Source organism: Mya arenaria, chromosome 10 (genome assembly GCF_026914265.1).
Source record: "Mya arenaria isolate MELC-2E11 chromosome 10, ASM2691426v1".
NCBI classification, from domain to species: Eukaryota; Metazoa; Mollusca; class Bivalvia; order Myida; family Myidae; genus Mya; species Mya arenaria.
In genome coordinates, this window is record NC_069131.1 from 43600461 (window position 1) to 43615223 (window position 14763).

Here is a 14763-nt window from a genome sequence, read left to right on the forward strand (position 1 = left end):
GTAAATAATTTTCTAAAACATAATTGCGAACCGGTCGGAAGTATGCTGAGACTTACATTAAAACGCCACCATAGTGTGAAGAATTATCTTTTCTAAACATAATTTAATGACCATCAATGACCATGATTTTTAAGTGAGACACGTACACATCAAAAAAGGAAATTTGCTTAAAGCGTTATTCGAGCCAACGGGTTTCGAGTGTAATTATAAATGTTGTAAGAGTTATACGGAATGTACATTTATAGGAAATTCTCCAGAGTCTAGCCTTTATTTAATTACATACAGAACTGATAAACAGGATTATAATTGTTTTCGTCATTCTTATTTCAGAAAAAAATGTTGAGTGACCAATTAGACAGATGTGTAGGCAGTGAATTTGAACAATCAAAAATCGAATCAAGAGAAATATGACTTAAAAAGAACGCCATATGTATGTAAGATTTGTTCGCTGTTGTCATTCTGTTGTATCATAGGAATTGTTAGGACCACCTTTTGCTGATTTACAGGCTGCCATTGCATGCTGAAAATAAAGACGCGTGTAACTGTAACGTTTGATCCTGCTATCAAAACCAATAGCAGCCCACAACAAGACGTCCATGATAACAGTATACTCAAGTATCATCAACATTCAATTAAAACGTTTATTAATACAACCGGTTTGAATTATTATTTACGTCTCGAAATATAACGCATGCGTTGAAACACAGTCGGGATATACATCCTACCACTGTTTTCGTTATTTGTATACGTACGGTAGCCGATGTAGAGGAACGTGTTAAATGCATTGTTAACCTGTTGTTGCCGTTGTCCCTGTTGTCGCCGTTGTCCCTGTTGTCCCTGTTGTTGCCGTTGTCCCTGCTGTCCCTGTTGTTGCCGTTGTCCCTGTTGTCCCTGTTGTTGCCGTTGTCCCTGCTGTCCCTGTTGTTGCCGTTGTCCCTGTTGTTGCCGTTGTCCCTGTTGTCGCCGTTGTCCCTGTTGTCCCTGTTGTTGCCGTTGTCCCTGCTGTCCCTGTTGTCGCCGTTGTCCCTGTTGTCCCTGTTGTTGCCGTTGTCCCTGCTGTCCCTGTTGTTGCCGTTGTCCCTGTTGTTGCCGTTGTCCCTGTTGTTGCCGTTGTCCCTGTTGCTGCCGTTGTCCCTGTTGTCTCTGATGTTGCCGTTGTCCCTGTTGTTGCCGTTGTCCCTGTTGTTGCCGTTGTCTCTGTTGTTGCCGTTGTCCCTGTTGTCCCTGTTGTTGCCGTTGTCCCTGTTGTTGCCGTTGTCCCTGTTGCTGCCGTTGTCCCTGTTGTCCCTGTTGTTGCCGTTGTCCCTGTTGTTGCCGTTGTCCCTGTTGTTGCCGTTGTCCCTGTTGTTGCCGTTGTCCCTGTTGTCCCTGTTGTTGCCGTTGTCCCTGTTGTTGCCGTTGTCCCTGTTGTCCCTGTTGTTGCCGTTGTCCCTGTTGTTGCCGTTGTCCCTGTTGTTGCCGTTTCATAAATAGAGCGGGTAAGTGTTACCTATCTAGACAGTTTATAGAGCGATGATTCGGTAGCAACTTCCGTTCCTGATGTTGTTTTTAAAGCAAACAGCCGAACTGTTTAAAGTTAGTCTGTTAATGGATAGGTGCCCGTAACAAACCCCGCCCATGATGTTGTTTTTAAAACATGGCGGCTAAATGTTACCTATACGAGACGGTTTACGGTAGGTGGCCGTATTCCCCCCGTTTTTTAACATAGCGTAATGGTAACAAAACTAGACTTTATATACAAAAATGTAGGCTTATAAAATATTCGACATTATATTCAAGAACCCAAACGACGAGAAGATTAATTAAGAACAGTTCTCGGGTCAAAATCTCTCACCATTGTTAGACCTAGAGGACCTACAAAAAACATAAGTTAACTTCCGGTATCAGAGCCATCTGCCCGATATTCAAACCTCGACTACATCGGCGCATTACCCGAGATTAGAGTCATGTCGAGTCAAGTCACCCCCTAACTGTGATGTATGTTCATGTTACGAACAATGCTGACTTGACACGAACCTTCCACGACATCCATACAAAAGCACATAATCTTCAGGGTGGTCGGACATCATCCAGTAACGCATTTCGGACACACCTAGTGGTTCTGGCCAGGGGGCATCTGAAACAATGACAAACAAGCGTTTAATAACACCCCAATCACACTAGGGTCACAAACAATCGGACAACATTTCTTATGAGTTAATTGTTTTTGTTTCAAGTGGTTGTCGCTGTTGGGGAGCAATGGATCGAGCACTATTGTCGGCTCGAAGTATCCGCTGCTGCAATGAAATCGTTTACAAACAGAAATGTTCGTTTTTTCGATTCTGTAATCGCTTTTCGGAGGGTTGGGATCAATACAAACACTGTCGCAACGCTGATCCACTATAGTCTTTTTCTTATCCCAGCTCAATTAACTCATAAAAGTAAAGTGTGTTCACAAAATACAATTGTTACAGTATTACAATAATGTATTTCCAACATAAGTACATGCATACTTGACATGTTATTATTAGAGTAAACTGTTTTGGTGATCAATATGCTTATTTTCTTTTCTTTTTATCTCGCCGACTTGATGATATACATCATTGTTATGTTCATGTAACAATCATAATTATATTGAGCCTAAACCAAGACACAATATTTGGGACTTTGAACTGATTGGTGGACACACATGGAAATACTCTTAACAATAGGTTTATACTAAATTTAATAAATATAATTTTGATCAAATCATATATGTTTAATCTTTTGGTGCACGTGAACAGTTTTAATTACGAAAACATGTTTACTTCCGTTTCACTTTGCCTTCGGCATCTTGATTTATTATCGACTTTCCGAGTTAAATTGGTAGTCATAAATTTAATAGACGAAAGTTTGCCAGGTTAAATATCCATGTACTTTACATAAGTACGTTCTAGAATATACTCGAAATATATTCTTTTTCGGAAGCAGAACATGTGTACAAAATATAAACATGCTAATTCAGTATGCTTGAAACTGTTCTTTGATAATAATGGTCAGTTCAAGAAAAGTGGTACTTTCTTAATAACTAAATATTCAACTGAAGGTGAGCGTGATTTAGTGGTAAAAGTCTTCCCCCTCTAATCCAAGAGGTTGTCCGGTCGATCCCGTCCAGTGGTACTTTCTCACGATCTCTCAAATAGACTCGTATACCCAGACTCGAGCGTGATGCTATAAAGCCTGTCTCACACAGAACACGGTTGGGCACACGGTTCCAATACGGTATACTCGGTTATACACGGGTTGACTGGTACGAGTATTGAGCTCCAACCGTGCCTGGGCATGAGTTAGTACGATTTAGACTCGAATGTAGCACGAGTATGTACGAACAAAGCACGGATATACTCGGTCAAGCAAGGTTTGTCACGGTTTGAACACGATTTGCAAACGATTTTCATACGATTGTTGTACGGTTCCAAGTAGGGTCTAGTACGGTCTGTTACGGCCTAGTACGATTAAACACGACTTTTACTCGATTAACTGGACATTTACAGGGTTTACATACGGTCCCACCGACTTTTGTTCGAGTTATGCTCGAATTATCACACATTCGTGTATGTTTTGATATAAATTGACTCGTTTTGATGGCTTGGCTTCATAAATTTTCGAACTTTCAACAGAGAAGTTATAAAAATGGCAGATGACAGAATAAGGGAATTATAAATCATGATAAGACTTCTTTGGAGGCATTATGTAGCAAGTACTCTGTTGTTTCAAGGTGGCAGCAGGTAGTTGTGTTTTTTTTGTGTTCCGAGTGCTGTATGATCATACACGAGCTTTGTACAGACGTAGAGACCGTGTCTGGTCGTATTTGACTATGTATAATTCTCACTTGAACCGTATTGGTCGTATGGCGATCGTATAAAACCGTGTGTACACTCGTGTGAATCGTACGGTGATCGTGTGACATTCGAGTGTTAATCCGGGTGTTGGATGTAGGACTTGGGAACGGTTTCACACGATTCCATACGATTTATATACGATATTGACACGGTTGAGCTCACTCGTGGAGTGGACTTCATGTGCGGTTGTATATACGGTCTCGTACGGTCTCACACGGTCTCTCACGGTCTTGTACGATCGCTAATACGATCATACACGGACATGGCACCCGTGCCAGTTTTTTAAAAGTTTTAAAAATCATACACGGCTTTCACGGATACACCCGAATGGCCCAAGTGCAACTCGGATAAGGCCACGGTTGGTTCGGTTGTATGTACGGTTTACACGGGTGGCCAACCGTATAAGCCGTGTGTTCTGTGTGAGACAGGCTTAAGACAGATTCTTTCGTCGCATACTTTAGTACATATATTAATATAAACCTTTACTCGCCAACCAAACATTACATTTATAAACTTACCAAGGTCCATGATGACTTTATCCTGACTGATAATACCAACCTCGTGGGTGCTCGTTAGCCGTGATCACACTGCAGTTTACTCCTTCCATTGCCGAAGTCCTGTTCCAAAAATGTACGGTTTTAAATGTTTAAATGTTTAATCAGGGAAAAGTAAGTTGTTTATTATTCTAAATGGAAGGTTATTTCATAATGGTATTATTTTCTAAACGGCAAATGCTAGAATTGTTTGTAAATGAAAAAAAAAAATGACGAACATAATTATTCGTTAGTTCTATACATATATAGATGTTTGTTGTACAAATGAAAAAGGCAACACTGTACCAGAAACAGGATGTGTATACGCCTGTGTGTGGGTGCTTTTGAGCGCTTTACCATAGACTTGGATTGAATCGAGTCAAGTCACGTTACTCGAAACTCTAACTTTTACCAGGAATAGGTTTTTCTTGTAACATTTCCGCCTATTCGACACCGAAAACCCGCCATTACGTTATAAAATAAATCAGCTAATTTAGGCTGAAGTTTTAGAATAAGGTGTACCTGTGTTTATAGCCGAACGTGAACACATCGTTGCCAATATCGGTGGAGGAGCACTGTAGACGGTATGTGAGAAGGATGTTCTGTGGCGTGTATCCGATGGCGTCGACACGCCACATGACTTCCGCTAGCTTACCGGACATCTGTATAAGACACACACACACACACACACACCGTTTTAAACAAGTCGAAGGATGAACCGAAAAGGCTATAAGGAGTTTTTAACCAGGAAGGCATTTGCTTTTTTGCGATGTCCAGCTCTTGAAATTGGGAAACAAAACAAAGAATTCTTCTTAGCTGTCAAAATAAGAACAACATCACGTAGAGATAAGGAAGACGGGCTATTTCACATTTCAAGATAATGAAAAATTCAAGACGCGTTATTCAGAGAGTGGTCCATAGAATACTACAGAAGTTAGAATATCTTAGTATCGTTTTGACTAATCCTTTTACTGCCGTTAATGGCAAATACAACACTGCCCATGGTGTGGTAGTAGAGTATGCCATGGGCTTTTTTACGCCAATTTACAGTTAACAAGTTTTGTGCAATACATATCTGCTATGATTACCCCAAAAATCAATTCCAATAATAACTATTAGACCCTGTTCCGTTTTTTTCGGTTCATGATACATGTATTTACACAAACGCTCGTACTTTGTTACGGAACACCTCTCTACTCAACGTGTCCCAGGTCCTGGGAACACGCCAGCATCCCCATGGTGCATCTTGCGCGCTGCAAAGGGCGGGATCGATCAGTGGACCGCGACCCTGAAACGATATTCATAGATTTAGTCCAGCAGGAGTATATAGAAAATGTGTGTATTTTTTTAGAAGCTTAGACTCCCTAGTTAAGTAAACCATTTGATGACCTCGCGCCACAACTGCAAAATATCAACAATTGACTTTTACTTTTGTAAAGACCGCCATCTTGAATATCTCGATTTCCCAAAGATGGCACGAGGCCATCAAACGGATTCTTTAAATACTTAAAAGGCTAAACACATTTTGTATATGCTCAGATGTAAGATTCAGCCGCAAAAAATACCATTTGGCTGCTGGATTATAGGTACACATGTGTATCGAAAAGAAAACAGTGAACTAAGTAAATGTTGTTGTTTTTATTATCCATATTAATGCTACTCTAAACTTAGATTGATAAGTTAATTCTGTGCAGTTTCTTTACAAATCATAAATACATGCTTAAGGTTAGGTCTTGCAAACAATTTATAAGTTAAATCTGTGCAGTTTCTTTACAAATCATAAATACATGCTTAAGGTTAGGTCTTGCAAACAATTTATAAGTTAAATCTGTGCAGTTTCTTTACAAATCATAAGTACAGGCTTAAGGTTTGGTCATGCAAACATGTAATACAATTAATACAATGATAACATCTCACTTAGCGACTAAGAAATTTAGTGATACGGGCACCTGAATGTTCTCCGGGTTGAATTATGTTTTTCGCTTCTAGTGTCGTAACTTTTAAAAGACTGCGATATGCATTTACACATTGAATATGATAAAATAAGCATTTGAACAGCCACTGTAGTCATCTGGAACCACATATATTTCATCAGCTAATCACACTAAACCTACTCAACCCCTTAATTAGTACTTCAGCACATGCTACAAATGATGTATGTTTTACTCCTGCAAAATATTTTTCTTCAAAACTTAATAAAACATAAACTATTGGAAGGCCCTTTTCATAAAATGAAATGTGAGTTTAGAGTTCATTTAATTATATATTGTCAAAAATATTTATTTCTTGAAATACGAAAAATATTTTACGACAGGCGCGTATAATATAATTGTATATCCACAAACCTTTCCATGGCTGGCGTCAGAAAAAGAATCCAGGAACAACATCAACACTAGTAGCAACAAAGTCGACATTTCAATTTAAGCTTTCAAATAAGTATAGACCTTCTTCAAAAACTATTAAATAGTTGTGTTTCATTTAAAAATTAAAGTCAAAATATTGAAAGGGAATTCTCAGGAAAATATAAATCGAACATACATGTATTTGCCTTTACTTTGCCGCAGGTATCAACATATTTTCTTCAAACACATACAAACTAAGAGTACATTTACATTCGTTATTTTAGAAAAGGGAGGATGGGGGCACGTGGGATCATTTTTGTAAATAATGAAACATTGAAAACTACAAGGACCATATGAACATAGACATCCTTTAATAGGCCTACACCTGTACTGTATCCCGACATGAGCATAGACATCCTTTCATAGGCCTTCACCTGTACAGTATCCCCACACGAACATAGACGTCCTTTCATAGGCCTTCACCAGTATACACCAAATGAACATTAGCATCCCTTTTTAAACATACACTATATGAACATTGACATCCCTTCATAGTATACACCATATGAACATTGACATCCCTTCATAGTATACACCATATGAACATTAACATCCCTTCATAGTATACACCATATGAACATTGACATCCCTTCATAGTATACACCATATGAACATTAACATCCCTTCATAAACATACACCATACAAATATTGACATCCCTTCATAAGCATACACCATTATTTCATCACCAAATGAACATAAACATCCCTTCATACGCATACACCTGTATTTTATCACCAAATGAACATAAACATCCCTTCATAAGCATACACCTGTATTTTATCACCAAATGAACATAAACATCCCTTCATACGCATACACCTGTATTTTATCACCAAATGAACATAAACATCCCTTCATAAGCATACACTTGTATTTTATCACCAAATGAACATAAACATCCCTTCATAAGCATACACCTGTATTTTATCACCAAATGAACATAAACATCCCTTCATAAGCATACACCTGTATTTTATCACCAAATGAACATAAACATCCCTTCATAAGCATACACCTGTATTTTATCACCAAATGAACATAAACATCCCTTCATAAGCATACACCTGTATTTTATCACCAAATGAACATAAACATCCCTTCATAAGCATACACCTGTATTTTATCACCAAATGAACATACACATCCCTTCATAAGCATACACTTGTATTTTACCACCAAATGAACATACACATCCCTTCATAAGCATACACCTGTATTTTATCACCAAATGAACATACACATCACATCATAGAACAACAGAAGTACTATATCCGCATATGAACATTAACATCCCTTCATAGTATACATCATATGAACATTAACACCCCTTCATAAGCATACACCTGTATAATATCCCCACATGAACCTAGACATCCTATCATAAGCCTACAGATGTTTTATATCACCACACGAAAACAAACATCCCTTCATATATGAACATAGAGATCCCTTCATAAGCATACATCTGTATAATATCGCCATATTGACATAAACGTCCCATCATTGGCCTACACCTGTCTTATATATATTACATATGGACATTAACATCCCTTCATATTATACACCATATGAAATCCCTTTATAAGCCTACACCTGTATGATATCACCAAATCACCAAATCGACCTACAGCTATATTAAATCACTATATGAACATAAAAATCCCATCACAGGCCTTTAGCTGTATTATATCACCATATGAACATAAACATACCACCATAGACCTACAGCTGTACTATATCGCCATATCAAACTAAACATCCCATCATAGGCCTACAGCTGTATAATATCGCCATATCAAACTAAACATCCCATCATAGGCCTACAGCTGTATAATATCGCCATATCAACCTAAACATCCCATCAATAGGCCTACAGCTGTATAATATCGCCATATCAAACTAAACATCCCATCATAGGCCTACAGCTGTATAATATCGCCATATCAACCTAAACATCCCATCAATAGGCCTACACCTGTATAATATCGCCATATCAACCTAAACATCCCATCAATAGGCCTACAGCTGTAATACTATCGCCATATCAACCTAAACATCCCATCATAGGCCTACAGCTGTATAATATCGCCATATCAAACTAAATATATCATCATAGGCCTACAGCTGTATACTATCGCCATATCAACCTAAACATCCCATCATAGGCCTACAGCTGTATAATATCGCCATATCAAACTAAATATATCATCATAGGCCTACAGCTGTATACTATCGCCATATCAACCTAAACATCCCATCATAGGCCTACAGCTGTATAATATCGCCATATCAACCTAAACATCCCATCATAGGCCTACAGCTGTATAATATCGCCATATCAACCTAAACATCCCATCATAGGCCTACAGCTGTATAATATCGCCATATCAAACTAAACATACCATCATAGGCCTACAGCTGTATAATATCGCCATATCAACCTAAACATCCCATCATAGGCCTACAGCTGTATAATATCGCCATATCAACCTAAACATCCCATCAATAGGCCTACAGCTGTATAATATCGCCATATCAACATAAACATCCCATCATAGGCCTACACCTGTATAATATCGCCATATCAACCTAAACATCCCAGCATTGGCCCAAAGCTGTATAATATTGCCATATCATCCTAAACATCCCATCATAGGCCTACACCTGTATAATATCGCCATATCAACCTAAACATCCCATCATAGGCCTACACTTGTATGGTATCGCCATATCAACCTAAACATCCCATCATTGGCCCACAACTGTATAATATCGCCATATCAACCTAAACATCCCATCAATAGGCCTACATCTGTATAATATCGCCATGTCAACCTAAACATCCCATCATAGGCCTACAGCTGTATAATATCGCCATGTCAACCTAAACATCCCATCATAGGCCTACACCTGTATAATATCGCCATATCAACCTTAACATCCCCTCATATGCCAACAGCTGTATATAAACGCCATATCAACCTAAACATCCCATCATAGGCCGACACCTGTATAATATCGCTTTATAAACCTAAACATCCCCTCATATGCCTACACCTGTATAATATCGCTTTATAAACCTCCAATTATATGACCACATCTGTATTATATCACCGTATGAACCTAGACATCCTATTATATGCCTCCAGCTGTGTTATATCGCCATATGAACTTAAACATCCCATCATAGGCCTACATCTGTATAATATCGCCATATGAACCTAAACACCCCATCATAGGCCTACACCTGTATAATATCGCTATATGAACCTAAACATCCCCTAATATGCCTTCAGCTGTATAATATCGCCATATCAACCTAAACATCCCATCATAGGTCTACACCTGTATAAAATCGCCATATTGACATAAACATCCCATCATAGGCCAACAGCTGTATTATATAGCCATATGAACCTACACATCCCATTATAGGCCTACAGCTGTATAATATCGCCATATGAACCTAGTCATCCCATCATAGGCCTACCTATTGCTGTATTATATAGCCATTTGGACTAAACATCATATCATAGGCCTACACCTGTATTTTATCGCAATATGGACATAAAAATCCCATCATAGGCCTACAGCTTTATTAATCGCCATTTGAACATAGACATCTCATCATACGCCTACAACTGTATTATTTCACCACATGAACAAAAAATCCAATCATAGGCCTACAGCTGTACTATATCACCACTTGAACCTAAACATTCCATCATAGGCCTACAGCTGTATTTTATCGCCATACGAACTTGAACATCCCATCATATGCCTACAGGTGTATTATATCGCCATATGAACCCAAAACATACTATTATAGGCCTACACCTGTATTATATCGCTATATGAACCTAAACATCCCATCATATGCCTACAGCTGTAACCATATTGGCATATGAACTTAACATCCCCTCATAGGCCTACACCTGTCTTATATCGCCATATGAACCTTAACATTATATCATAGGCCTACACCTGTCTTATATCGCCATATGAACCTAAACATTATATCGTAGGCCTGTACCTGTCTTATATCGCCATATGAACCTAAACAAGCGTTCGTAGGCCTACAGCTGTAATCATATTGGCATATGAACCTAAACATCCCTTCATAGGCCTACACCTGTCTTATATCGCCATATGAACCTTAACATTCTATTGTAGGCCTACAACTGTAATCATATTGACATATAAACTAAACATCCCATCATAGGCCTACACCTGTTTTATATCGCCATATGAACCTAAACATCCTATCGTAGGCCTACAACTGTCTTATATCTCCATTTGAAACTAAACATTCTATGGTAAGCCTACACCTGTCTTATATCGCCATATGAACCTACACGTTATATCGTAGGCCTACAGCTGTATTATATCGCCATATGAACCTAAACATCCTATCGTAGGCCTACAGCTGTATTATATCGCCATATGAACCTAAACATCCTATCGCAGGCCTACAGCTGTATTATATCGCCATATGAACCTAAACGTTATATCGTAGGCCTACAGCTGTATTATATCACCATATGAACCTAAACGTTATATCGTAGACCTACAGCTGTATTTTATCACCATATGAACCTAAACGTTATATCGTAGGCCTACAGCTGTATTATATCGCCATATGAACCTAAACATCCTATCGTAGGCCTACAGCTGTATTATATCGCCATATGAACCTAGACATCCTATCGTAGGCCTACAGCTGTATTATATCGCCATATGAACCTTAACATCCTATCGTAGGCCTACAGCTGTATTGTATCGCCATATGAACCTTAACATCCTATCGTAGGCCTACAGCTGTATTATATCACCATATGAACCTAGACATCCGTCTATAAGCCTATACCTGTATAATATCCTCAAATAAACATAAGCATCTCTTTATATGCCTACACCTGTATTGTATGATCATATTAACATTATACTTTCCATCATAGTCCTAACCCTGTAATGCAAGATCATATTTACATAGACATTCCATCATACGCCTAAACCTGCATTGTATGATCATATTTACATAGACATTCCTTCATAGACCTACACCTGTATTGCATGATCATATTTACATTATACTTTCCATCATAGTCCTTACCCTGTATTGCATGATCATATTTACATAGACATTCCATCATACGCCTAACCCTGTATTGTATGATCATATTTACAAAGACATTCCTTCATAGGCCTAACCCTGTATTGCATGATCATATTTACAAAAATAGACATTCCATCATACGCCTAAACCTGTATTGTATGATCATATTTACAAAGACATTCCTTCACAGGCCTAACCCTGTATTGTATGATCATATTTACAAAGACATTCCTTCATAGGCCTAACCCTGTATTGTATGATCATATTTACATAGACATTCCTTCATAGGCCTAACCCTGTATTGTATGATCATATTTACATAGACATTCCTCCATAGGCCTACACCTGTATTGTATGATCATATTTACAAAGACATTCCTTCATAGGCCTAACCCTGTATTGTATGATCATATTTACAAAGACATTCCTCCATAGGCCTAACCCTGTATTGTATGATCATATTTACATAGACATTCCATCATAGGCCTAACCCTGTATTGTATGATCATATTTACATAGACATTCCTTCATAGGCCTACACCTGTATTGTATGATCATATTTACAAAGACATTCCTTCATAGGCCTAACCCTGTATTGTATGATCATATTTACATAGACATAGGTATTGCATTACACATATGCAGTAAATAAAGCTGAACACCAGTAACCAATTTGCATTTAGTGCGCTGATGATTCACCCTATCGAAGTGTTTATAGACTATAGAAAACTTACATTTTTGGGCCAATTATGTCGACTGCCGACTAAATATTTGGCTAAGGAAATATTCAACCATAGACTTGTCAAGTATCTCCATTGTGACAAACAGACTGTCGGCTTCGTTCCGGACGTATTTCGTTTATTGATGAAATATTCATTATATAAATACATAGTGTCTTACGTGGACTACGGTACGTTCCCCTCTTTCTACGCTTGGAAAGGTATTCTCCAAAATAAGGTGCTGGAATGGAAAGGCAAAAAGTGTTTGACTCTATGCTCCAACTTAATTCATGGCGGCTAACCACAAACATAATCACCCCGGGGAAATATTCAAATATATGGTAAGCGGCAAAGGCCTCTCCATGACTATTGTCGATGTGCTCATTTCTAATGAATTTAAGTGCCTTATTTATGACGAGACAATACTCTCGCAACTGTGAATTGTGTCATCTTATGTGTGAAAGCCTGCCAGAACATATCATGTGCTACTGTTATAAGAACGATCATGTGAGGCAAACACTGTAGGAACATGTCATTGACCTTAAAGGTGTGGTTTATTTTAGAAAGTTCATGACTCTAAGTGGGAGAGAACAGTGCCTCAATATATTGAATATTTTTGCAGAAATGTCAGATATGAAATTGTCAAGTTGGGATTTAGCAAAGGTGCTTAAAAACATGTTTGAATTTGCGTAATATAACCTGGACTTACACATAAAGGCAGTGCATATATCTCCTCTAATGAAGGCTCTTTTGAAATATTCATCCTTATATTGCATTTCGTGTTGCTGTTGTTGTTATTACTTCTTTAAATGCTCAATGACTGTAATAACTGCTATTTTTTATTGACTACTCATCTGAACATTTAGTCTTAGTCTTCCATACTATTAAATATAGTATAAATCTTGAGGATATATCACATTTGTATTTCCATATGAATTAAATCGTTTACATTTGATTCTCCTTATGCAGTATGGAATTTAGAATTTCGCTTTCGTCTCTAGATTCCAAAAACATGCAATTATAAACAAATAAACCAAACACCTCGGGCAATTACTCAGTTATATCTTAGTTGTGATAATTGAGTAGTTATCTTTACTGACCTTGCACATATAGGTGTATTCATCCTTCAAATTTAAAAACACCAGTTCATTTATTTTGTATGTTTATATTTTGTCCAATGTTGTGTATATAAAACCATGCATTATTTGACATTTGTATTGTACTTTGGTACCAACTAAACCTGTATATATGTTATGCTCTCCATGTTTGGAGGAAATAAAAGATCTATCTATATCTATCTATTATTTCATTTAAGAATTGTTAAAAAACGAAGTCCGAACGTAAGCGGCATATGCTATGGCTGTGTTCTTACGGTCTAGAAAATATCATTGATTTAAAGTACTATTTGGACGACAAAGGTTGTTATTTTGTGTGTAAATATCAAGTGAATACTTTTGTGATTAAAAGGATTATCGGATTACATAGGTATACCGAAACAAGGTACTGTTTTATCTACATTTTGACTTGACCTAGTTACGAGTGGTCAGTTTTACATAATGGCGGAAATTAACACAGTTAAAGCGGACACAATCAATAGCGCGGGCAACGCAAGTTCGGACAGCATGTCCGGACAACAGTTGAATATACCACTTGTGTTTATTCGCGAAGTGGAATTGTTTGGGAAATGAACCCCCAGTAAGGAGGAATTTGTAAGGCATGTAGAATGTTATGATGCAATTAGTAGGACAATTGAACACACTCATATAACTGGTCTTCAACGCATTCGTGGAATGTGGCGTGTTTACCTAGCCAATCGGTCCAGGATAAAGTGCAATTGATGGCTGAGGGGGTAATACTTCGAGGCAAGAAGTTGACGGTCCTTCCTACAAATCCTAACCGGTTCGATGGTGAACGAACAGTTAGGGTTCGGGTCCAAAACATCCCCCTATCTGTCGAAGATGGGATAATTGAGCGAACGCTCACTCTACACAACCTCACTGTCATTTTGCACTATCGCAAGAAACTCCGCATCAGTGGCTCACTAATTGTGCACCTTTTCCCAAATACATGCAATTTGGTCAATTTTCAGGCCGGATTTTTCATTTAGGTGACCGAATCTTTATTGTAAAAG